Raw genomic sequence first — 27,575 nt, forward strand, 5'->3', positions numbered from 1 at the left:
TTCTGCCATTGTAGATGCGTGTGGTTTATTCTCCATCTTAGGCCAGAATTGATTCTACTTAACCTGTAAGAAGACTTAACCCATGAAGTTCTTTGGGTGGCCTTTCCTGCCATTACCTATCATGACCTATCCTTCTCCATGTTGCAGAAAATCCTGAATATTCTTGAGTCTCAAGTAATGCTTTCCCAATTGTATGTCAATTATTGCTCTGGGTTTCTGTCTTTATCCTTGATCAATCTATACAAAAACCTTGAAAGCCTGTTTTTCATCCCCATGTCTTTTTGCTCACTCAATGTCATGATCATGGTAGGCCTTCTTAATGTATTGAACATATTGATGATTGAAAGAAGTGTTAAAGAACTGAGAAAAAAGTTAAAATAAAAGGGAATGGGATGCAGCCATATTCTAGCTACAAGCTACTAATAAAATCTGCTTTGCTGTCACACTTATAGGCAATGTCACTGTAGGTGGATTAAAACAGTGTGAGTGGAGAAATTAGGAATTTAGATGCCTATAACCTGTTGATGGCTGTAAAAGTAAACATGGACTCAGGGCATTCTGTGGATTGTTTTATGAGACTGTAATTTCCATATTGACATATTTTGCTAAATTTTATTTTCTATGTTCTTTCTTTTCCTCTCTCATCTAAGCAAAAAAAAAAAAAAAATCCTGAAGAATAGTTGCAAAATTACTCTGTATATTTGATAGTTGACTGTGCCTCACCAAAGGTACTATTTATTTGTTTTCACTAAATTTTAAAGGAAAATGTGCAAAACCACTCATTTAGCTTAGAGGTCAAAGAGTGTGTTCACTTCATAACCTCAAATTAATGTGCTGTTTTCCGTATTCATTCTATCAGAGCCATATCCATCTCCTGAACATCTATGGAAGGAAACTCCCTTAGGAAAAATATTTCATTAATATCTGACCAGTTTCAACTTGATCTTTGATGTTCAAACTTCACAGGGAGCTGCTTTTGGTTATGGAGCTTTCAGAAAATGTGTAGTCAAGGTTTTTAGATTGTTCATTTCAGATATATTAGTTCACCAATTTTAGGTCTTCATGTAACTGAAACACTCCACTTCAGGTATTTTCAACTGGAAAAAAAAAACACAATACAACCTAAAGGTTGATAATTTCATTTTATTCAGCAGCCTTGCTGAGGGCTATAGCCTGGGAAGACAGCCCTTCAGATAGCTCTGAGGTACTGTTCCAAAAAGGTAAGAGAGTGGGTATGAAATATAGGAGTTTTTGCTGGAGGTGAGGTGGTGAGACATGTATTCTAACCTCAAAAGATTACACAAAATCACCAAAAACAGACATCTTAAGTTAATGATTTTAGTGTTTTTCTATGTATGGGAAGATGCATAAGTCTGGGCTTATTTAAATCATTGCTTTGAAATTTATCCTAACTATTGATGGGCAGTATCCTGTTTTTCTGCTCTTGAATTGTCCTCAAGATGTACAATGGGGGAGACCACTGCAACTGCTGATGGCTTTATAGTCATAACATCCTTTGTTTACTGAAATGGTAGGCAATATTCTTTGTCCACAGTATCACTTCTCAGAGACAACCTTACCTATTGATCAGAGATGAGGGAAAAATAGTCTAGAATCTTCCTCATGAGAGCTATACTTTTTTAGTCCATCCTATTCTGAAAAAGTGGAGTCAGGATGCCATTGGTAAAACACCTTCACCTGAGCTGTGAATTTGCATCACCTGTAGTGACAAAGGGTAGTGACAGGGATTTAGGAATGCACTCTGTACTGCGCCCGAAAGTGCCTCTTGGTCTGAGGACCCTGGAAACAAATGGATTACATGGAATAACAAACTATATTGGGATCCATTAAGATAAATCATGTAAAGATTTGCAATGCATTAAAGTGGCATGACAACCAGTGCTGATTGCTCATCAAGAAGGCTATTGTGACTTTCCATCCCAGGAGTAGCTCAGGTCTTGGTTTTATATCTATACATCTTGGTACCCCCATTCCTATTTTTATTGTCTTCCTTTGCTCCCTGTACTTGATGTCTAGCCACCTCTGATCACATTTTTAGGAGCAAAGGATGCAGTTAAGGTGTTTCCCGCTATCACCTCTATTCTCTGGCCAGTCATCACTGTTAAGTCCCTTTTCCTTGTCCAAGAGCTAACTGGCCAAACACTCCAGATATTGTACTGGGTCCCTTCCCACACTGCTATCATTTATTTTATTTTAAACAGATTTTTAAAAATTTCTAATTCCAATTCTGATTTTCTGTAGGGTAAATGATAATACCAATTAGCATCACAAGATGTGCCAGACTTGGTGAGGGCATTTTACAGACACGATCTTAAATCACTTCCAAATAATCTTTTGTTTGCAAAGTTTGTTTCTCATTTTATTCATGAAGGAAAGATGAGATTTGGCAAGCTTTGGTGTTTTACCCAAGGTCACACAGCTAGAAAGATCTGAAGCTGTGATTTGAACCTAAGTTCACCCTACTTCCATGGTCTTGAACTTGGATATTTTTCAGAGAAAGAAAGTGAAAGGCACCCATAATTCTGTTATCTTAAAGAAAATATTTTTGTTATTCTTTCTTTCTTATTATTTTGTTTATGATAGCATATAAATAAGTGAATGCACATACAAATTTACAGATGTCTATGAACATATTTGTATGAGTTAGTATATTATACATATAAATATTTAATAGAATGATTTTGTGTATATTTTTATTTACAACTGTTGTGAAGTTTTTGCATGTTATTTTGTATATTTTATGAAAACAAAGTAATTTAGTTTTGTGAAAATAATACATATCACTCAGAAATAACATTTTAGTCACTCTTTGCCTGGTATTTATATACCATTTTTCTATCCTTTCATTATGAAAGAGGTGTTTCTGTGCACATTTTACTGTGAATCCTTTGAGGACAGACCTCGGCCTACCCTCTAGGGGCCTCCTTTGCCATATTCCTTCTTACACCAGCTGCTTTTCATTGTTCTAACCAACATGGCCAGTCTTCCCTCCTGTTGCTTTCACTGGCCATCTCCCAATGTAGTGTATTCTCCCTGCTCTAACTCTAATCAAGCCTCATAAATGTGTACAGAGAAAAATACTAGCTTCACAGTAGAGCAATGTTAGACTGTTTTGCCAGAAATCAAACACCCAGCGCCCCTCCCCCCATCCCCCACATCTCCTCTTTCCTCATCCTCATTTCAGTTAAGCAGATGGAGCTGGGGAGGCCTGGACTTGTCCTGTACATGAGCATATATGTAATTGGGTGGACACTAACTGAGGTGTAAAATGGACTCTAGATGTGCAGCAAGCACTGCTTGGCCCCTGAAATTCTTTGTTTCTAGCTGTTCTGTAGTATCCCTTCTTAGGAGCAGATGCTACATGTGTACTCTTAGGTAGATTGGGATCATAACATTAAATCAAAAAATTATTAAGTGTTGAAATATTTCCAATGTCCAAGAAAACTATAAACCATTTGTTACCTTTAAAACAGTCTTAGCCCAAAGACTAAGTTTAGTTACTTAAAATTTTCTTTAAAAATTATCATAGACATTCATTTTACTGGCTAAAACTTAACAGGAGGAAAAAAAAATCTTAAGATTTGTAATTAACTCATTCTCATTTTTATAACATTTAGGTCAGTTACAAAGCTTCACAGATTTGAACATGGCCACAATTTTGTAAACTGACTGCAGTTTTTCAAACAGAATTCTGTAATGTTTTCTGTGTTCCAGAACACTGGAGGGATCTTCTGAGTTAGGGACCTTTTTAAGCTCTCTGCATATTACATGTAACTACCTTATTCTTCATTTAGAATGTTTGCATCAATATTAAGAGCAGTGAGGGGAAGATACTATTTGTACTCCAACATACAAAAGTCTTTCACTCCTTCACACATGCACATGCACCCATGGGAGAGAGAGAGAGAGAGAGATTGAAGTGGTGGATGTGTTAATTAACAAGATGGAATTTGTTCATAATGCATATGTTTATAAAATATCACAGTGTACACTTTAATTATCTTACAGTTTTATTTGTAAGTTGTAACTCAATAAAGTGAAAAATTCTTTTATTCATTTTCTGTCCAAATATATTTAAATAGAAAAAGTATCTCTAGTAGTAGGCTCCCATTGCTCTAGTTTATAACTTCATTAATTTATTGTTAGCATCTGATCTTTGTCAACCTCCTGCCTGATAAAAAAAATGGAAACACGAGGTATAGCTCTGTTGGATGAAATGCCACTTATTAATAATAATACTAGTTATGGTTTGCTGATCATCAAGTGCTGCTCTAAATATTTTACATATCCATCTTTAACCTTTTAACCCTTCTAAGAACTCTGCAAAACTGATGCAATGCTTGATTTTACAAACCAGAAAACAGGTTGAATATATTGTTCAGTATCACCTGGTTAGTAGGAGACAAAACAATAATTTGAATCTTTAACACTATCTCTTAGGAGTTTGTGCACTTTCCACAGCTCTTCAGATCGTCTTGAATCATTATTTGAAGACTTAAATGCAATATTAACCCAGTGCATTTATCAAAAAAGCATAGAAGATCCCAATTAAAATTAGTCAATCTAAAGTTCAAGTATTATTGGATGGTTAGAATCTGTTCATTCATTCATTCAGTCCACGTGTTATTTAATGAACATCTATTATGAACTAGGCAATGTGCTCATTACTAAAAACATAGTGGAGAGAACAAAAAGGCATGGTCTCTGGCCTAATTGTGCTAAATATCTGATGTATAGGTAAAATGCTCTTCCTACATAATCTCTATAATCTGGGGCCTTTTAATCTGAGATCATGTTAATAAGGGGAGAGTATTTACCAGAAACTGCTGTTGCTTCCCCATTGGCCATAGCCTTTGCTTCATCTTGGTGCTCCCATGGACCTTCTACCTCAGGAGGTCTCATTCCTGAATAAAAAATTTAAACTCACTAGAAATATTTTTTAAAATATTCATAGCAAGCCCTGCCTCATCCCTCTTCTCTAACCCATTCAGCTCACGACTTAATTTTCCTGGAGTGAGATCCAGGCTTCAGTATTGTAAAAATATACCTAAATGATTCTCACATGCAGCAATGGCCAAGGATCCCAGGTAAGCTACCCTCATTGCTTACAGCTTCCCATCATGAATCTATAAAAATTCTGTGGCTGCAGCAGAAATCTAGCTCAGGGTCAAAGCTCATTCAATGGCCCATTTCTGTTGCCCAGATTTTTTCCTAAGTTCCTGAACTATTGTTAACATTTCCTTTTCTGACTAGTGAATTAATTTCTACTCTCAGGCTCTACCTAGGCTGCTGGTCAGCTCAAAGACTGGCTGCCTTCTGGGCATTTGCTTATGTCTAAGGAGGGAATGTCTCATGAAAAAAGGGAAGTCCTGGGCAGAAACCTATGGCAGTGCAGTAACAGCCCAGGACAATATTGTGCATAGTAAACTGTGACTATTGTCATGAGTGTTAAACATTTTGGAAAACTTACTGGGGATAAAATTATGAGGCAATCCAATAGTAAGTCAACTTATGATCAGGGAGACAATTTAAATGATGATAAATATAACATAGTTGTTGAATAAATATTGTATTTCAAAGTGTTTGAATTTTTAAGAAGGGGAGAAGTTCCATAGGCTTGACATGTCTTGCTTAATGAAGGAGGGAAGTGAGGTTTATCTTTTTTATTTTATTTTTTAATATTTAAACTTTTTTAAAATTAAAGCATAGTCAATTTACAATGTTCCTTCAATTTCTGCTGTTCAGAAAAGTGACACAGCTGCTCAAAGACACACATTTGTTTTCATTTTCTATCATATTCAAACCCAAGAGACCGGACAAAGTTCCCTGTGCTGTACAGTAGGACCTCTTCACACGTACATTCTAAGTGTAATAGTTTTCAGAAGTGAGGTATATCTTGAAGGATGAATAGGATTATTAAGGCAAGGAAAGCTGAAGAATGAATTCCAGTAGAGAAACATTCTGCCAACAAAACAAAAAAAGTGGAATTGATGTGTCTAGCTCATGCAAGGCTAACTAGGGGTGATAAACTGGGAAACACAGGGAAGATGAAGATAGGATGAAAGATAAAGTCCATTTGTTTATGTAGTGACCACCTCACATTGATAATAAAAGTTTTTGAAGCCCTTAGGGCAAGGAAAGAATGAGCAAGCTTTGTTTTAAGACATTTGGTCTCCATTTTTTGTCATTTGGTCTCCATTTTTTGTCATTTGGTCTCCATTTTTTGTTATTTGAGTCATTGGGAATACATGAGAACTCAGAGAGATGAATTTTTAAAAATAAAATGGACATATGCCCAAGAATGGGACTGCTGGGTCATATGGTAATTCTAAGTATAGTTTTCTAACGTACCTCCATACTGTTCTCCACAGTGGTTGTACCAGCTGATACTCCTACCAACAGTGCAGGAGGGTTCCCTTTTCTCCACAACCCCTCTAGCATTTGTTTTTTGTGGACTTATTAATGGTGGCTATTCTGACTGGTGTGAGGTGGTACCTCATACTAGTTTTGATTTGCATTTCTCTAATAATTAGGGATGTTGAGCATTTTTTCATGTGCTTGTTGGCCATCTGTACATCTTCCATGGAGAAATGTCTATTCAGGTCTTTTGCCCATTTTTCAACTGGGTTGTTGGCTTTTTTGCTGTTGAGTTGTATAAATTGTTTCTATATTCTAGAGATTAAGCCCTTGTCAGTTGCATCATTTGAAACTATTTTCTCCCATTCTGCAAGTTGTCTTTTTGGTTTCTTTTTGGTTTCCTTTGCTGTGCAAAAGTTTGTCAGCTTGATTAGGTCCCATTGATTTATTTCTGATGCTTTGGGAGACTGACCTTAGAAAACATTTGTAAGGTTGATGTCAGAGAATGTTTTGCTTATGTTCCCTTCTGGGAGTTTGATGGTATCTTATCTGATGTTTAAGTCTTCAAGCCATTTTGAGTTTATTTTTGTGAATACTGTGAGGGTGTGTTCTAGTTTCATGGATTTTTATGCAGCTGTCCAGTTTTCCCAGCAATACTTGCTGAAAAGTCTGTCTTTTTCCATTTTATGCTCTTGCCTCCTTTGTCAAAGATTAATTGACCATAGGTGTCAGGGTTTATTTCTGGGTTCTCTATTCTGTTCCCTTGGTCTGTATGTCTGTTTTGGTACCAGTAGCACACTGTCTTGATGACTGTGGCTTTGTAATATTGCCTGAAGTCTGGGAGAGTTATGCCTCCTGCTTGGTTTTTCTTCCTGAGGATTGCTTTGGCAATTCTGGGTCTTTTGTGGTTCCATATAAATATTTGGATTGTTTGTTCTAGTTCTGTGAAAAATGTCATGGGTAATTTGATAGGGATTGCATTGAATCTGCAGACTGCTTTGGGTAGTATGACCATTTTTACAATATTAATTTTTCCAACCCAGAAGCATGGAATATCTTTCAATTTCTTTACATCTTTTTTAATTTCCTTGATTAGTGTTTTATAGTTCTCAGCATATGTCTTTTACCTCCTTGCTCAGGTGTTTTCCTAGGTATTTGATTTTTTGGGGTGCAATTTTAAAAGGTATTATATTTTTGTATTCCTTTTGTCACATTTCATTGTTAGTATACAAAAATGAGACTGATTTCTGAATGTTAACCTTATATCCTGCTACTTTGCTGAATTTGTTGATCTGTTCAAGTAGTTTTGGGGTTAAGTCCTTAGCGTTTTCTATAAATAGTATCATGTCATCTGCATACAGTGACAATTTTACCTCTTCTCTTCCTATCTGAATACCTTTTATTTCGTTTGTTTGTCTGATTGCTGTGGTTAGGACGTTCAATACTATGTTGAATAACAGTGGTGAGAGTGGGCATCCTTATCTTGTTCCAGATTTTAGTGGGAAGGCTTTCAGCTTTTCCTCACTGAGTATTATATTAGCTGTAGGTTTGTCATAAACGGCTTTTATTGTGTTAAGGTATGTTTCCTCTATACCCACTTTGGTAAGAGTTTTGATCATGAATGGATTTTGGACTTTGTCAAATGCTTTTTCTGCATCTATTGAGTGGATCATGTGGTTTTTGACTTTTTTTAATGTGGTGTATGACGTTGATTGATTTGCATGTGTTGAAGCAACCTTCCTTCAAAACTTTCCTTAAAAAAGACACATGTGGAGTTCCCGTTGTGGCTCAGTGGTTAATGAATCCGACTAGGAACCATGAGGTTGCAGGTTCGATCCCTGGCTTTGCTCAGTGGGTTAAGTATCCGGCGTTGCTGTGAGCTGTGGTGTAGGTCGCAGACGTGGCTTGGACCCCACATTGCTGTGGCTCTGGCCTAGGCTGGTGACTACAGCTCTGATTATACCCCTAGCCTGGGAACCTCCATATGCCATGGGAGCTGCCCAAGAAAATGGCAGAAAGACAAAAAAAAAAAAAAAAAAAAAAGACACGTGCACCCACATGTTCATTGCAGCACTATTCACAATAGCCAAGACATGAAAATAACCCAAATATCCATTGACAGATGATTGGATTAGGATGATGTGGTATATATACACAATGGAATACTACTCAGCCATAAAAAAGAACAAAAGAATGCCATTTGCAGTAACATGGATGGAACTAGAGACTCTCATACTGAGTGAAGTAAGTCAGAAAGAGAAAGGCAAAGACCATATGATTTCACTTATATCTAGAATCTAATTTATAGCACAAATGAAACTTTCTACAGAAAAGAAAACCATGGGCTTGGAGAATAGACTTGTGGTTGCAAAGGGGGAGGGGGAGGCAGTGGGATGGATTGGGAGCTTGGGGTTAATAGATACAGACTATTGCCTTTGGAATGGATTAGCAATGGAGATCTTGCTGTGTAGCACTGGGAACTCTGTCAAGTCACTTATGATGGAGCATGATGATGTGAGAAAAGATATGTATACATGTATGTGTAACTGGGTCACCATGCTGTACAGAAGAAATTCAACAGAACACTGTAAACCAGCTATAATGGGAAAAAATAAGAATCATTATATAAATTAAAAAAATAATCATTTTGGTACACACAAAATAAAATAAAATGAACAGAAAGAAATGACTATGAAAGACATTGCATTCTAGTTTGGCTAGGGATATCCAAGAAGACAAAAAGTGACCATAAAATATTAGATGTCTCAAAAAAGTGATGCTGTCATCAACAGGAAGAGCTAAATCCAAAGGAGGAGGCATTTAGCAAGATTAAGTGAAGGAATATGTATTAAAGAAGTTTTACTTATGACCTTATGATTTATGAAGGGCAAATCCATGATGAAATACCTCTTATCACATGAGACTAAACCATTCTAGACAGTGACATAGGAAACTGATGTGAGAAAACTGAAGAAAACCTTCACAAAATTGTGTAGTATGCAGCAAGTGGCAGATGAATGATGTTATGGTCACATAAGATAATGCAGTCAGGTGAAAGAGATAAAAACTATAATTTTAGTCTGATGAGTTTCCTTATAAAGCTGTCACTTCTGCTATATAAATTTGTAGTTTCAATATTCAAGGGGTTAATTGTACTAAGCTATTGTTGCCACCTAAGCAAAGCATGTGGGAATTATTGCCGACTGCTTCCTAAAGACCTTAACCCAATATGACATTGAGTAAAATAACCAAACAGATATTAAAGCTTATAAGAGAAAGTTTAAAGAAGTACTTAATAGAACATATACATATAAAACTATGATAGCTATAGAAGATTTGGGTGACTTTACTTTTAGTAAAATATGTTAAGCAATCTGATAAAAGTCTATACAAACAATAATTCCCCTGACCATATAAAAATAAGTCAGTGTCCTAGTTGTTGAGTAAATTAGTGTTTAGTGAGTAGAGAAAAAGCTTGGACAATTAAATTACAGTAAACCATGTTACAAAATCTATCAGTGGGATGAAAAAATTTTTCTGATAGAGCTGAGGATGGTGTAATTGATTTTGCCCAAGGGAATCATGGAGAAGATAACAAAAGAATGAATATTTGAGTTGAAAATCTATAAATGGAATCATCTGGGAGTTCTTACTTGATGCAGCAGGTTAAGGATCCAGTGCTGTCTCTGTAGTGGCTTGGGTCACTGCTGAGGCATGGGTTCAGTGCTTGGATGGGCACAGTAGGTTAAGGATCCAGTGGTGACACAGCTGTGTTGTAGGTTGCAGCTGCAGCTTGGATCGGCTCTCTGGCCTGGGAAAATTCCACATGCTATGTGTGCAGCAAAAAAAAAAAAAAAAAAAAAAAAGACAGACGGAATCATCTGGGTAAAAATGTGTGTCAAGTGTGGAGAAGAACATCTCCAAGGCTGTGTTATGATAAAGTTTGTCAGGTTTACTGAACAGTAAATTTATTTTTTGTACAAGAAGTTAGGGAAGGAGAAGAATTATTGAGCAGGAGTCAAGATTAAGAAGGTTAAGTGAATCGTTCAGAATGGGCTAGATTGTGCTGTGTAACAAACATGCCCAAATCTCAGTAATTTAAAACTATGAGAAGTTATTTATTTCTTCCACTCCATGGCAATTACAGTCACCTTGGAGCTCCACTCTTCATTTTTCTCTTTCTCTACTATCTGAATACTAGACACTATAATATGAAAAAAGAAACATGGTGAATCATACACTGGATACTCACCAAAAGTAAAATACATCTCTTTTACATTTTATGAGCCAAAGCATGTACATGGGCAAAGATCAGGGAAGTGCATCTCTACCATGTCCCCAGAAGAAAGGCTGAAAATATTGGTAATCTATATTGACTACCATGCAGTCTTCACTGAAGATACTGGCCTAATCTTATATGTTACCAGGGAGTAATCAATGGTTTCAAATATTTTAGAGAGAGCAAACATGACCAGGACTTAACACAGACCTATAATAATTAACCACACCCATTATTTCATTCAGCCAGGCCCTAACCTGCCTCTTGGATATGTAGTCAGCACAAAGGTTTTTGTCCTTGTCCTTGAATTAATCATGGGATTGTTCTTAGCCATCAGGTTCACTCTTTTAAAGCTGAAGCCACCCCTGAAGAATTAGTCCTTTTATACTCATAGGCACCAGAGGAAGGTTGTCAAAAGGAGGGATAGCGAAAAATGGGATTAATCTAAGCCTTTATTTTACAACATCTCAAGGATGGCTAGAAACTGGAACTCAAAGCATGATGCCCTGGGGTCCATGGCTACCTGTGTGCAGGGATCTTTGTGCAGATCATCTTCTTTCTCAAGAGTTAGAAATTCTTCACAATCACTTTATGAAACATCTATATCCCAAGGTCTAGTCTCAGGCTCAATATGAACCCTAAACTTGAAATTGAGTCTCTTGATTTTTCTTCTTTCTCGACTCAGACCTCTATATATCTGACTCTGTATTCCCAGATGTATGTCCACTGGGCCTACCACTTGGTAGAGAGAGGTCAACTGGTCAATGGGGTTTTTTAGTTTAGACTTAGAGAATCATGGACGTTATCTCAGGTCATTTGCAAACTACATCCAACTGGTGTGCCTCTCCGGCACCTTTCTTGTCCTAGATGATCCTGTCCAAACCTGAGTCCAGCCTGGTCCTTGCTTTGACCAGATTAGTCCAGGTAGTAGACCAACCAAGTATGCCTCAACCGTGGATCCTCTGGTCATGACACATACATAGTTTCATTGGTGAAATAAGCCAAACTGATCTAAACAGATGGAACTAAGCCTTCATGACCATGAATGAGAGAGGATATGTCATTCACCCTGGGTTTTTTTGTTTGTTTATTTGTTTGTTTGTTTTTGTTTGTTTGTTTTTAAAGCACCCATGTGGGAAACTTCTTTCACTTCATTTTAAATGCAAGATAAAAACATTCTGTCATGGATCCTTGTGAGCATATTGTTGTTTGAATTATATGCATGTTTTCTTGGTTAAGAAAAGATAAAAAAACAGAAATGATAAATAAGTGAGAAGATACAGACAGGTTTTTGAGAAATTATTGTAGTCCTTTATCAATTTCAATCAAAACGATGTAAATGTAAGAGAAACAGCTCCCCAAATAGTCATTGGTGCCAACAGAACAAAGAAAGAGCATGTGATGTTAAGTTCAAGACTCGTTATCTAGCTATTCTAGAGACTTTGAGCTGTCTGTAACTTTACTCTCTCATATTCATAATGGAGATAAATTCCTGTATGATCATTTCATGTCATTCTTCAACCATATTTTAATTTATAAATTTTCAGTAGCCATTTTATGGAAGTGTCTGTAAAAAGAAATTCTGAACATAATCTCTATTTTATCCTTGTATCTTCTATTAGAGACTGAATGTGAGCAACACCTGCTCCATAAATAACTCTCTGATTCATCTGAACAAAAAAAAAAAGTTCAGCAAAATAGTTGATTGCTTTATGATACAGATGGCATCTGTCATTTAAATAACTTATTTAAATGGAGTAGTGAAAATATCTGACAAATCTTTTTCTGACACATACAGCAAAGAAATCTGGAATAACATCTAAGACATCAGAAGTTGTTGCTGGGCCTTCAAGATTCTCTTTTATTTAGGGGTAAACTATTGTGTCTGTCCCCCTCATTTTTCTCTCTTTCTCATGAATTCCATCTGCTTGGAAGTGTCATTGCTGGTGTTGCAAGGAAACACTTTTGATTAGCACTAAAAAGGTCTAATGTTTGAGACCCTGAATGCAAAACTTCTGATAAAAATAAACTTCAAGGTCTCGGAACACTCTTATCAGATCAAGTGTATGGTCCCAGAGTAAGTTGCTTAAATCTTCTAGGCTAAGCTTGAGAGTGCAAGGCTTAATACCCACAGGCTTGCAATCTTTTTGAATGCGATTATTATTCAGCACCAGCTTTGCATCCTGGATAAAGGTTCCCCTTGAACACAAAGTATGTTACATGCTTGTGTGCTAGTGATCAAAATACTCAGAGGATTATGGCACTTGCTGTTCTTAAACCTCCAAAAGGGTGTTAAAATGCTACATCCAATCAGCTAAGCTGTAAATTAAATTTTGGTAGATTGAAGGCATAATTTTATTTCATATGCCAGAAACTCATTTCAACCCTAGCATTTCTGTTAGCACGTTGCAACCAGCAGCATAACTCAAGAGGTTTAATGAAAGTTTAAAAACAATCTGTTGCAGATTTTGTGCCTAATTTATTTTTAATTGCAAATTGTACAACACATTATTGCCTGTGAAAATAGAAATTCAATTTTCTTCCTGTTTTTTTCTTTTTTTTCCCCTTTCTTTTCCTTTTTATAACTCTAATGCAACTTCGGATAGGAAATGATGTTTAACATGCTATTTTCTGGATTTCATTTCTTTGTTTTTAGATCCGTGATGTGGAGTCTTTGGAAAATATAGCTCATGTAACTAGCATTATCCTCCAAAAAACACTGTCATGCTTTCAGAATGTGGTATTTGGAATTTCTATAAGTTTGCATTTCCACAATGATCGCATGTGTATAATAGGCACTATGGCTACAATGCCTCTCTGTTTCATGAAAATCTGATAATTTATGCCTGCTAACAGTATTCACTTTCATATTTAGACATAATTTAGACTGTGAAGCTTTACTGGTGATGGAGTAAAACCACACACAAGATAAACTTTAATCATAAGATGTAACTGGAGAGTTTGTGAAAATTAGATACGCTGTCTCGGATTTTCATAGTAGTAGAAGAAATACTTTATTACTATGACGTTTGCTTTGTCGTGTGACCTTTAATTTTTGTAATTGGTCTTCTCGGAAAGGCAACGAAAGAAAAAGCAACCAGAGCACTCATCCCAATCTTTTCTTTTGGAAAGTTTTGTCACACTCTGCTGCATCTGGTAGTTTGACTTTGTATGGAATCTGAAATGAAGCTTAATGTGAGTGCTATCAAGTGATTCTAGGAAAATGTCAAAATACAAGAGAAGAAAACAAAGGTCTTCGGTGCTGAATTTGCATTCCCTTCTGAAATCTTTGGCACTTTCCTTCTGAGAGTGAGTTGTATTCTTGATTTTAAATGTCCTGCCTTTCTCTTTTGCCCTGTCCTTAGAGAGTGGCCATCAGCTCGCTCCCTGCAGCCTTTCCCTCTCCTCGCTGGGCATTGTGTCAGCACAGCCAGCTGCCTTCATCACTGGTGACAAGGGCAGGGCTGCCTCTTGCTAGAGAGGGGTGTGAGGGTGTTGTGACTAGGGGTCCCTTCCTACCACACTGTTCTCATTGCTTCAACGAGGCCCAGCTTCCAGGGATGGCCAGATCCATGTGATGCCTTGTTTCAAGTTTGCTGTCCTGGGCAGGGGCATCAGAACAACACTGTAGTTTCCACAAGGAACACTTGTGAGTGAGTACCTTGACCCTGAGCTCCTATAAAATATCACAGTTCAGGTTCAGTTAGGACTTGAGCCTGGGATAGTGGCAACGGACTTATGTTGTAATTGTTGAGCGCTTGAAATGCATTGCAGCTAAAAACTAACTAAATTTAAGCAGGAAAAGATCAAGATGATTATTTGTCAATAACTATCAAGTATAAAATATAATAATCCTTTTAAACCTGAGCGTTTTAATCATCTTAAAATAGTATACTAATATAGAAAACATCTGATTCATTTAATAGTTACCTGGTAAAGCTGTTTCTCTGAGACATTAATGCATTTCTATTTTAATTTTTCAGACTATCTAAGCCTGCGATATGACTTTTCTCCCTTTATGCACCACATGTCCTTAAAGGGAAATAGTATTGTTTAATTATTATTGCCTAATATATTTGCCTGTTCCCAGCTTTGCCATATTGGTTCTCATCATAGCAAATCATTAAATTATTATTATTTTTTAAATATTTTTATTGAAGTATAGTTGATCTACAATGATGTGTCAGTTTCAGGTGTACAGCAAAGTGATTCAGAATATATATGTACTTTTTAAGATTCTCTTCCCTTATAGGTTATTACAAAATATTGAGTATAGTTCCCTGTGCTATACAGTTAAGTCCTCGTTGGTTATCTATTTTATTAAATTTTTCTTAATGAAGTAAATAAATATAGAAATTCAAATAGATAAATTGCATCTCTCTGCACTTTATATATATATATATATATGTATGTGTATGTATATATATATATATATATATATATATATATATATATATATCTGTTGCATTTGTGTGGCAGAAATACAAGTATATCTAAAAGCGATTTAATGAAATGACATACCTCCTAGAAACCTGAATGGGACAGTCACCCCAAAGAAGATTTGGATGGATGCTATTGACCAAATATATGAGCATGAATTGATGGAACCACTTGCAGGAAGTTCTGGAAATATAGCAATGTACAGATTAGGCTGATAGATTTAGTACCAACTCATATATGAATCATTGTAAGAAACATACTATTACTAGGACATGATCTTGTGCCTGTCTTTGCCAGTTCTTGTCAGAGACTGAAGGACAGATTTTTAGAAGGAAATGTGCCTCTCCTTCTTTCTCTCCTTCCCACCATTTCCAAAGGTCTGAGAGCTATGGCTAAAGACAATAATGGTAATAGATCCTTTGGTGGAAGTTTGGCTGATAGGTATGAAGGAAGCTTGAATTCTCATCAGTCTTAGCTCTTTACAGCTAGCTCTATGCTAATTCTTAATTCTTTGCTTACTAAAGGGATACCTGTCTCTTTCTTCTGTATGAACACATAAGCTTAGCATAGCATTGAAATATTTTCAGTGCATGGTACCATGCATGTGCACACATGCACACACACACACACACACACACACAATACACACATATATATACACACACACTGACTTTTGTTGGGGTGGAGTTTGTACAAGTGCATCCATAAGCTTTGAAGTTTGGCATTCTGCTGAAAAGGAGTATCTTCTTTAGAATTAGAATCTTCAAAATGTGTTAAATCTTTACTAAGGTCATAAGATGGATGTGAATACACCTCTCCTTCCTTTTCTTTATGACTTTATAATTTTAATTCATTCCTGAAAACCAGCCACTGAGTTAAAAAATGTTCAATGAAAACTAATATTTTCCCTTAATTTGTATGGGTAAATTTGTGATACTTCTCATCACAATCCAAGACACTCCAAAATTGTTTAGTTTAAAAATTAGAGGGGGATGCTGGGGGAGGGAAGAACTGGGGTTTGGGATTAGCAGATATAAACTATTAAATATAGCATAGATAGACAACAAGGTCCTACTGTACAAACCAGGGAACTATATTCAATAGTCTGTGATAAACCATAGTGCAAAAGAATATGAAAAAGCTCTGTGTATGTATGTATGACTGGATCACTTTGCTATACAGCAGAAATTAACACAACGCTGTAAATAAACTCTACTTCAATAAAATTAAAAAATAAAAAAACATTTTAAAAACAAAAAAGTAAAAAAATCAATTGAAAATGAAGACAAGATTTTACAAGTAAAAAATCTGAACATAAATATAATTCATATATAAAAGATAATATAATGAAAGATAATTATATTTGGTTCTTTTCTTTACCACATTTGAAACTATTATAGAGTTCATGGATTTCTTGCATTCAAACTAAACTTAAAAAATAAAGTTATAGGAATTCTCGTCGTGGCTCAGTGGTTAACGAATCCATCTATGAACCACGAGGTGGCGGGTTCGATCCCTGGCCTTGCTCAGTGGGTTAAGGATCTGGCGTTGCCCTGAGCTGTGGTGTAGGTTGCAGACGCGGCTCGGATCCCGCGTTGCTGTGGCTCTGGCGTAGGCCGGCGGCTACAGCTCCAATTAGACCCCAGCCTGGGAACCTCCATATGCTGTGGGAGTGGCCCTAAAAAATGGCAAAAAGACAAAAGAAAGGAAGGAAGGAAGGAAGGAAAGAGAAAGAGAGAGAGAGAGAGAAAGAAAGAAAGTAAGTTATGGTCACAAAGTGGTTAGTTCCTTTTTGAAATATAGCTTACTTAACAATATTATATTAGTTTCAGAGGTACTACATAGCGATTTGACATTTGCATACATTAATTGAAACAATAATCACCATAAGTCTAGCAATCATTCATTCCTCAAAAATTATTGTAAGTTATTGACCTTATTACTTATGCTATGAATTTTATCACAGTGACTTATTTATTATAAAACTAGAGGTTTTTACCTCTTAATCCCCTTCCCCTGTTCTACCCACCCCCATCCAACCCCCATTTTGGCAACCATTTATTTATTTTCTATTACCTACGAGTCAGGTTTTTTTATTTTTTTGATATTATAAAGTTAGTGAAGTTTAAACCAAGTGATTCTCATTTGAAACTTGTTTAATTTAAGGTTTGTGTGGCTCGATATTGAGCATATTACACATTTACAATTCTAAATTGTACCATAATATACACAAAAAAATAAACAAAGGAACACTATGGGACAAAATGAAGGCAAAATATGACAGCCCTTTGAAACACTTAGGAATAGAATGTCACACTGAAGAATTGTAAAACTGTTACTCTTTATTTCTCTTGCTAAAATGACCCATGTAAATCAAAAGATTTTGGGTTCATTCAAACATGGTGTATAATTCAAGTTAATTCTCTGACTAGCATCTGCTGTGTTGAGCAAACTGGGGAACATATCTTTGCCTGAAACCCTAATGTCAAAATATCTTTCTTAGAGTATATTTATTTTTTGTGGGTTTTGTTTCCATTTTGAAAAAAATAGTGATTAAAAAAAAAGCCACCCCAAAATTGAGATGACTTCTTAAAATCTATTATAGAAAAATAAGTTATTAACTGAGAGCATTATGTGAGGTGAGGCTTTCATATGATTTAATTTGTCTCCCAACACAATATTTAGAGCATTTGGAGATTTCCAGTCTTCTCTACAACACTTGGAAACTCCTACAATAGAACATTAGGACCAGAAGATTCTGTGAAGACAAGTCTAACATCCTAATCTTACAGATGAAGAAGCTGACACTTAGAGACATTAAATGACTTCACCAAGGTCATGAACCTGAATGTGACAGAAAAGGGTCTCCTCACTTCCAGCCCAACTATCATCTCATTTTCTCTCCCACTATAATTTAATTGACTCCCCAAAATGATGGGTAGAACCCCATCATAATCACCATTCCCTAGGACCTATCGATAGGACCCATAAAGCATAATCAATTAAAGTACAATTTGAACTTGGGATGGGGCTGATTAGGGGGGCAGATCTGAACTTAAAGTCCTCTACTGTTCAGTGTTTGTAGTGGGGGGGGGGCGCACTTGAACAGTCTTAGAGCTAAAACATTATCAGTTAAAAAGTCAAAATGATGACATAAATAAATAAACAAACAACTATAAGCCTTCCCAACTGAGCAATAATGTCAAGTTGGGCTGTTGTAAAAAATGGAACAACGTTAAACACATATCACACTATGAGGTTTTGAGTTGTGTCATCATTCAGCTGTGGTCTGCTCTGCATTCTACATTCTGCAGAATATTTACAAATTTGCACAGACATCAAATGATAAGGATGCAAATAAGATTTAAGATGCAGTGTTGGATATAAGAACATGGCTTGACCTGGAGGCCCAAATTGGGTGTTTTACTGTATTGTCCCCCAAGTGCAGACTTTTAGGTCTGTTACTGGGAGTAGCTGAAGTTGTAGCGCACCCCCCTGGCCCGGTGTGAAAGTCTGTGGCTGCTCACAGATTGAAGAGAACACATGAGGCTGGGCTATGTGTGACCCACAGGTAAAGTGAGTTAGAAAAAAGCCAAAGTTTCCTGCCAAATAGTTGTAAGAGTCTGGCCAGCCTTTTTATCTACTGACGCCAGAAATGAGAAGGAAGGTGAAAAACATTCTCCACTTAGCTACACTCCTGGATTATAAATTCCTTGTGAGCAGGGAGTATTCATCAATGAAATACATGTGCAATGAATGTCTAACATGGGTCCATTGCTCTACCTGAGGCTGGGTATGTAGAGGTGAGAGATTCAGAAATAGCCTATGATTTCATAGGATATAGACTCTTATGGCTAAAATATATATATTCTCCATAAGTCCTCTGACTGTGTTATTATACATTAAGCAATGATTGGTTTCACCAACGTCATCAAACTACCTGGCCTATCCTTATTCATTCATTCAACATGTATTATTTGCACATTATATGCTATGTGCTGTAATACAGTGGAATTTCACAATTTCTTTGCCTCAATATTATACTTCACATGAAACAACAGAATGGGAGAGGCAGAGGGAAATGAAGTAAAATCCATGAACAGAAATTTGATTTGTATTAACACTTTCAAAGTATAATCAGTCTCTTATAAATCCATGCATGGGCACAGGCTAAACCAATATGAAAAGCATCATATGTTTCTGAATCCAGTTCTTTGATTTTGTTACACCAACCTATAAAGGTCTCTTCTTGTTTTAACTAATCAAATTCTGATAACTTATTTTTGTAAGGTTTTTTTTTTTAAAAAAAATTTTATTCGTCATCATGATATTCTACTAGCTGCTTACTGAATAAGAAGTGTCCTACAAACTTTAGGATCTATACTTCCAGGTATATGATAAAAGCAACTACAAATGCTAGTTCATATAGAAGTGTAGTGCAGAGATATCCAGAAATGGGCTTTTAGGCTTGACTTATTACTTATTTGTTGATGCTTTGGACAGGTCATTTTATACTGGCTGAGCCTCAGAGGACATAGGATAATAAAAGTTTCAAATTGTGGTCCTCAAAATAATTCACCTAATGAGGAATGACCTAGGAATGGACAGGGGTTTCTGAGACCCCAGCAGCTGTCCAAAATACAGTTGCTAGGTGAATGAAGACAAGTACAGGCAAGGAAAACCTCCTTGTGTTTCCAGACTACATTTAAATCACAAGTATTTAATGAAATGGACCATTCATAGCTTAAAAGGTATGTGCTGTGAGTGATTCAAAGATAATAAAACATAGTTCTTTCTAGTAATAAAACGAAAACCTATGTAGAGGAACCTCAAATAAGGAAAAAGACAAGGCCTTATCTAAGCATCGAACATGTTCTCTCAACTCAACTTGAGTTATAAGGAAAAGAAGATGGTTTGAATTCTAATCCTGGTTCTAGCCCCTTTTAATAAAAAGCTATTAACTCCAGTTAGGTTGCCTGAAATGTAGTTAAATACATGTATACGAAAAAGAAGATATGAGAATTCAAAGAAGAATTTAGCTAAAGTACTGAGGATGATGTCCCCAAAGTGTTGATGCTAAGCAAATGTTAATTTCTCTTCCATCCCTTCTCTTTAATCAGTTAACAAAATGGATGACCATATCTCACTTGTGCCTTACTCAGAGAACTACTCGGAGAATAAAATCCAGTCATCACTGTGAAAAGCAGTCAGTGTTGTGAAGATTTAAGTATGGGTGAGGTATTTTCTCAATTTGCTGAACTTATGATATCAAAAGGCTTTACCAAGAAGTAAAAGTATATTCCAAAAGACTTTATAGATAACCACATAAATGCCAGGAGCATAAAGAACTACCACTTGAATATAGGTTCTAGCTCGTGTTCATCTTCATATCAAAGGGAACATGTATCACTTCAGATACACCCTATGGATGGGGTTGCTATTAGCAAAGACACTCTGGGCTCGATCATGAGAACATCAAAGCCCTAAATCCCCTATCTCTACCTAACACAGATGGTAGCATGTGCTAGAGGCTAGAATATGTGTAGCAAGCATGTGCCTAGCAGAGATTCTTGGGGGTTTTTGTTTCTTTGGCTTCACTGACAGCATAGTTCCTGGGCCAGGGCTTGGATCCAAGCTGTGGCTGCAACCTACCCCACAGCTGTGGTAATGCCAGATTTATAACCCACGTACCAGGCCAGGTATCAAAGATGTGCCTCAGCAGCAACCTGCTGTACCACAGTGGGAACTCAAAGACTCTTTGTTTATCAAATATGTAGTAGCGATTTTGGAGTTGTACTTGCACTCAAGTTCTGTTTCCATCACAAACTGCAAGGTCAAGGTTCCAGCTTCTGCAAGGGTTAGTGTCCTCCTTTATATGGGGGGGGGGGGCTAATAATTATGTCTCCTGAATGAATTGCTTGGAGGATAAAATAAATGTTTGGCACATGGCAAGTGTTTTTTGCATTTGAGCCATTATTCTTAACTCTCAGTAAGTGAAGACATGAGTAGTCTTTTGTGTAACCAGAAGGATAGAGGCAGTGGTGTGTGCTTCCTGCCTCCTGAAACCTGAGAAAGAGGTTCTTCTTCAGAGAAAACTCTGGCTAGACAGTGAGAGGGGATTTGAGGTTGTCCCCAAACAGGAACTAAAATGAAAGTGGAAGGAATGCCTAGCAGACCAAGTGGGACAAGAAAAGCTGTGTGAGATTTAGGGAGGTGAATAATAGAATTTTAGTAGTGAGCAAAAAAAAAAAAAAAAAATGGCCTGTAGTATATAGATGATATAAATACATGTTGGGACTCCAAATTCTCTCCCATGATCTGTCCTGTTTGAAGTAACTCTCTTCCATCAAAATTCCGGACATAGCAAAGTGACAGAACACCTGGTAACTCCATCCTCTTAACCCACTGAGGCAAGGTCTCAGTGTCCTCAGTATCCTCCAGTATCCTCCACCTGTCTTTGCTAAAACACATGAGAACATCTTCTATTTCCTTGTAAAACTTCAGTGGGCAGCAAAGACCAGTTTAAATAAGACCCTTTGGTGAAGAATCGAGGCTCATGATTTCCTTTTCTTAATGGATAAAATGAATGAAACAATAAAACTTATCCTGTAAGAAAGTGTTATGCACACATGTGTATCTGTGATTTAGACCACTTGGGATAAACGCAAAAGTCTTCCATTTTTAGCCTTCCATCACAAACGCTGCTGCAGCAAACTATTAAAGTGAATTATGAAGGAGCAGAGAAATAATAAAGCAGGTATCTTAGAGTTTTTTTTTTTTTTTGAGGGCGTGTATTTTGATTGTTGCTGACAATTCAGAGGAAAGCTAGCCTAATGTGGTGGTATAATCATTGGCTTTATGGGTTTATCTTTAATTAGGCCCAGCACAGAAACAAACCAAATGATGACAGTGGGTTGATGGATTTCCCTGTTAGATTTCTAAGTTGGTTAAATATAGGTGGTTACTGTAATTACATATTTACTCTTCCACTTTTGCAGCTTTCCAAGTGACAAAAAATTCAGCCCTCTGTCATGGGTTTGAGATGTTAAACTGTCCTAAACATTGGCAATGCTGTGATAGATGAACATAAGCAATAAACACTTCATATATTGTCACGGGAGGCTAATTTAGACTGCTGTAAATTAGTGGTTTGTGGAAAGAAACCAATGTGGTGAAAGTAAGAGGTGTGAAACTGCCTGGTGACGGTTTCACTCTGTGATGTGACGCTGTGTTATTAGTGTCTCGTAAGATCCAAGGCGGTTTTTGCCTTGCTAGTGTGTGTATTCATCCTTTAACTGTATAAGCTGGCCCAAGAGCAATGCTGTGAGCAAGATCATGCTTTTGCATAGTGTTTGTTCTGAAAATATGGATTAGTAATGAATGTTAAAAATAGGACTTGTCAGAAGAAAAGCAAGGAGACTTTTTGCTAAATTAAAGATCCGTTCCTTCACAAAAGATAGACCTATATTCTGTAGCTCATCATTTGTCCCAAGATCTGATAAGTGCCCTTCAAATATATAATTGATTGTAAGCTAAAGCTATTGAATGATATCTCTCCATATGTAAACGTCCTTTGCGAAATCTGTACATGTGGTCTGTACAAATGATCTAAAAACTATACTTCAGTATTCAATTTGCTCTGTTTTTTTCCAAACAGAATTAGTTTTGAGAAGTATTTTTGTTCATTTATTATTAGAAAAGACCTTACTAGCTTATTCAAGCACGAAAATTACCCCAAAAGCTTGCAAGATTTATAATGCTTAAGAAACAAAAAAAAAAAAAAAAAAAGGCAATTCAAAACCTAATGAGACATTTTAGGCCTCATTTACATCTCTAACCTGACCCATTTTCTGCAAAAACGTTTTCCTTAGTAATTTACATACTAAAAGCTAGTTATTTATCCATCCCTAACCAAAAAGTTGATGAGGTTACTAATACCACAGTGAAGTTAACATTACCCTAAAAGCTAACTATGGCCATTTCTAGAAGATTGAATATTGAGTCATTTATTTAGCTATAATCTCCATTACATGCTGGTAATGCATCCAAATTCTGAGAGGATGACATGGAAGCTTGAATATAGTGTTGTCACACTCACTTTATTAGCAAGTCTTTCCAGGAACACATACTTTGGGAAAAACAGCACATTTAGGTGCTCTGTATTCATACACCTGTATCTACAGGGAAAATAAATGATGCAATGAGGTACATTCTCTAAAACAAGTTCCAACATCATATGTATATATATGTTTTATGGCCACACTCATGGCACATGGAAGTTCCTGGGCCAGGGATTAAATTCAAGCAGCAGCTGCAACTTTCATTATGCCTGCAGCTGCAGCAACACCAGATCTTTTAACCCACTGCACCTCTGCAGCAACCCAGGCCTCTGCAGTAAGGTTCTTAAACCACTATGCCACAGCAGGAACTCCAATATCATATTTTTTTTAATACAAAAATGCTTTGCATCTGTTCAGAGTTTAAAATTGTATGGATATAGTATTTATCTTGTTAAAGTGTAAATGCCTGATATTTTGAGAAAAAAGTCTGCCAGGAGGACCTGAAGTACAGAGTTGCAGAGAGAGGTATTTCTCATAGTCTTCAGGAATATATATTTTTTTCCTGATGAAAAATATATATCCCTAGGAGTTCCTTGTGGCTCAGCAGTAATGAACCTGATTAGCATCCATGAGGATGTGAGTTCGATCCCTGACCCTGCTCAGTGGGTTAAGGATCCATGTTGCTGTGAGCTGTCAGAGATGTAGCTCATATCTGGTATTGCCATGGCTGTGGTATAGGCTGGCAGCTGTGGCTCTGATTTGACCCCTAGCCTGGGAACTTCCATATGCTGCAGTTGTGGCACTAAAAAACAAACAAACAAATATATATATAGGTACATATATACACACACATACACACATATCCCTAAATGCATATATTTAGTTTATAAACATATTTATATCTATATATAACATGTTTATATCCCATACACATTTGTCCTTTTATTAAGACATTTATATTTTTTATCTTATATAGTTATATTTTACTATATTTTATAAATGTTATATATTTTATAATTTTTATGTATGTTATATGTGTATACATAATATCACCATCTGTTGATAATTATTATGTCATATATTTCAGTATTTATATAATAGGTTATATATATATATATCTGTTGATATAAAATCTGTTGATTACATCAATTGATGATAATTGTTACCTTGATATCTTACTCTCACAAGGCACTGAGTTTATACTGACTTGGCTGATGTTCATAATATCAGCGTCTATGAAACATGAACTGTTGATGGATGTATAGTTTAGTGGAACATCACTTGGGCACATGTTGAAAGTTACACTCCAAAACCTTCAAGGCTGCCCTAAGGTATGACAGGCATGCCTCTGAGTTTGAACCCCTCTCTAAGTGACATATACCACATCCCACCAGAATCCAGAGGCTGAGAAGATGTAATACATCTCTGTGGTTCCTTTATCAAGGAATTTTTAAACAGATTTCCCTGCGAATGCCCTGATAAATTCTGGTCCCCTAAGGGTAGTTTTCAACCTAATTTTAGTTTGTTCGGTGTCTTCTACAAACATTTCTGCCTAGTTCAGTCTAGCATTTCATTGTGACCAGGGCAAGTCTGGTACCAGAGAAGGTCCCAAACTCTACCCCTGCCGATGAGTGACCTTGGAGCCCAAAATCAGAGGCTGGGCTTTCTGAGACAACTGCAAGTCCATACCCTCCTTGGCAAAGCAGGCTCTGTTTCATTCCTATTTAATTTTAGTTTCCTCAGTGATGAGTTTTAGATTGTGTTTGTTTTCAGAAATTCTGTTTGCTGTTGTATTCTTCCTGTTAGAGGATTTAGAAGAGGATACACAATCCATTATAAGCAGAGAAAAAGAGTCCTTCGTAAATGTAATTACTTAAAAGTCATCTGCAAAGTAAATTGCCATTCACCAAACCTTATTAGCATGTGACACATTAAGAATTGGGTTTTTGTTGCCTATGTTGAGGCAGTCAGGTCTTGTTGCCACTGTCACCACTGTCTTCATGGCTATTATGGCCACCGCTAAAGCCAGCTCTTGAAGGAAGCCAGATAAAGGGTCTGACCTCTCAGCTCTTTTGAGTGATCTGAAAACTTAGGTTGTATGGGCCTTACATGCTGCCTGTCTGTCTTCCAAGTCTTCCAAAGACCATGCTGCAATAGACTATTTGGTTTTCATTTTTTTTTTTTTTTTTTTTTTTTTTTTTTTTTTTTTGCTTTTTAGGGCCGCACCTGCGGGATATGGAAGTTCCCAGGCTAGGGGTCAAATCGGAGCTGTAGGTACCAGTCTACACCACAGTCATAGCAATACAGGATCTGAGCCACATCTGTGACCTACACCACAGCTCATGTCAATGCTGGATCCTTAACCCACTGAGCAAGGCCAGCAATCAAACCTGCATCCTCATGGATATTAGTCAGATTTATTTCCACTGCGCCACAACAGTAACTCCAACTATTCAGTTTTCTACTCAGCTATTTGGAATGTCTTTGGATTATGCCTCTAGTGTAGGAATTTAGTGGTAATTCTCAGTGAATACTATATTTTCTATGAAAATATTTTCCATTGTCACTGTTTCCCAAGTACATGCTGGTAAATGATATACACCATCTCCAGATGTATTACATACGAACATTATGCCACACAGCAAAGCATTTCTTATTTTTTATTTTATTTTTTTAATCTTTTGAGCATTTTTGTGTTTGATCTGTGAAGATGGTATCATTTGAACATCACAGTTCCTATACACTCATTTCAAAGATAATTTAAGATGATCTTAAACTATGTCACCCTTAATATTCCCCAGATATTAAATATATTTTAAGATTCTGTGTCTGACAGTGTCTTTTTAATTTTTCTAGAAATGTTGAGTGAATATTTACTATGTAACAGTTATGAATGAAACAACCATGATCCCTGCCCTCATGAATCTTGGGATCCAGTGAGAACGGCAGATGAACAAAAAGACAACAAGATAATGATGATAGGTTTGAGCTAAGTTAGAGGAAATGAACAGAGGACTGTAATATGCAATAAGGGAGAGGGGGTTAGCATTTAAATAGGGTGGTCAGGAGAGCAAGCTCAAAAGGGACATTGAAACCAGGATTGAAAGTTGATACAGAGTGATCCATATGAAAATGAACGGGAAGAGCAAGCCAGGTAGAAGATGCCACTACAAAGCTCCTCATGCAATAAGGGGGACAACATAACTAGGCATGTGAAAAATGCTACTCTGGTGGGAGTGGGATGGTATGTGTTAGGAGGATGCCCACAAACTTGATGGGCGAGGTGGACAAGGAGAGACCATGACCATGGTACCAAGCCTTGGGCACCATGAATACTCCCTGAATTGAATCTTCATCCCATCTCTGGCTGCCATCCCTGCCATCATGGATAGTACCTGCATCTGGGGAAGCTTATGGAATACAGGCAAACAGAAAGGAACATGTGTTTTCAGAGGAGGGGAGAGATAGGATGATAAGTGTCTGGCCTAAATTTGTCAATTTGTTTTTCCTCTAAATTCACTAGCCAGTTAAGTCACTCTACTTTCCCTGTGGCAGAGAAATAAGGGACACAGGTTGCCTGGATTGTTCTACTAATGGAGTGCCCACCAGAGTTGTGTTGTCTGTCTTAACCTTTCTGGAAGTGATAATATTATATTATCTATCATTTACAAAGAAGAGTTTTGTTGTATTTCATAAAGTTGCATTTCTTTCCATTTGCTACTAGAATTCAGGTGTGTTACCCCATGTGTTATATATATAGCATGTGTTATTATAAAGTGGACATACTAGGTCTACCCAAATACATGGTCACCCGAGGCCTGAATACTATAACCTTTGAATGTCCTAAGAGAATTAAATCCAGTGGCCAAGAAGATCAGGACCAGAGGTTTGATGGATCTGCTACCTAACTGTAGTCAACCACACTCCTTCAGTGTTTTATTTGTATCTTTAGTGAATGTTGTATGCCTACAAATGTACAATTATATCAAATATATCTATTTATTCCTTATTTCTAGGAAGAAAAGAGCTTCAAAGCTCCTGTATTTATAAATGTTTATACCTAAGAATTAACAGTAGAAGTGGAGTTTATATATGTAGATTTTTCATATGCAATTTTAATGGCTTGTTAGTCCCCATATAAGGAATTCCTTCTCTCTGCAGGCCAAGAGCTGTTTCCTGGGAGGAGCTGTTTCCTGAGAAGGCAAGGTGGCCCCTGTTCTCCACAGGGCATAGCCAGGGGGCCCAGGCACAGTGCCCTGAGTTCGCTGGCAGCTGGCTTACCTAGAGGTCCCAAGTGGCCCCCTGGGAAGACGCAGGAGTGGTGAGTAGCCATGCGAGGCCAGGCGCTTTGATAGCCCTGTCTTCTGGAGAAACTTGTTTTCTGATTTCCTAGTCAATCCCGTCATTCTTTCAGACAT

At 36.8% G+C, this 27,575-nt stretch overlaps 1 protein-coding gene across 15 annotated transcripts in view; it reads left to right on the plus strand.

Moving 5' to 3' along the window:
• Nucleotides 1-27,575, plus strand: part of TENM3 (teneurin transmembrane protein 3) — a 2,581,468-nt gene that overhangs the window by 1,264,342 nt on the left and 1,289,551 nt on the right. For all 15 annotated transcript variants that reach the window (XM_085000902.1, XM_021076354.2, XM_085000908.1 and 12 more), the window contains one exon: nucleotides 27,319-27,478. The gene's annotated coding sequence lies outside the window, so the exon portion shown is untranslated. The remainder of the gene's footprint in view (nucleotides 1-27,318; nucleotides 27,479-27,575) is intronic.

This window comes from Sus scrofa, chromosome 15 (genome assembly GCF_054392235.1).
Source record: "Sus scrofa isolate SSC_HxYL_T2T_F1_AM1 chromosome 15, Sscrofa_HxYL_maternal_Yorkshire_Landrace_v2.0, whole genome shotgun sequence".
In the NCBI taxonomy this organism is placed as follows: domain Eukaryota; kingdom Metazoa; phylum Chordata; class Mammalia; order Artiodactyla; family Suidae; genus Sus; species Sus scrofa.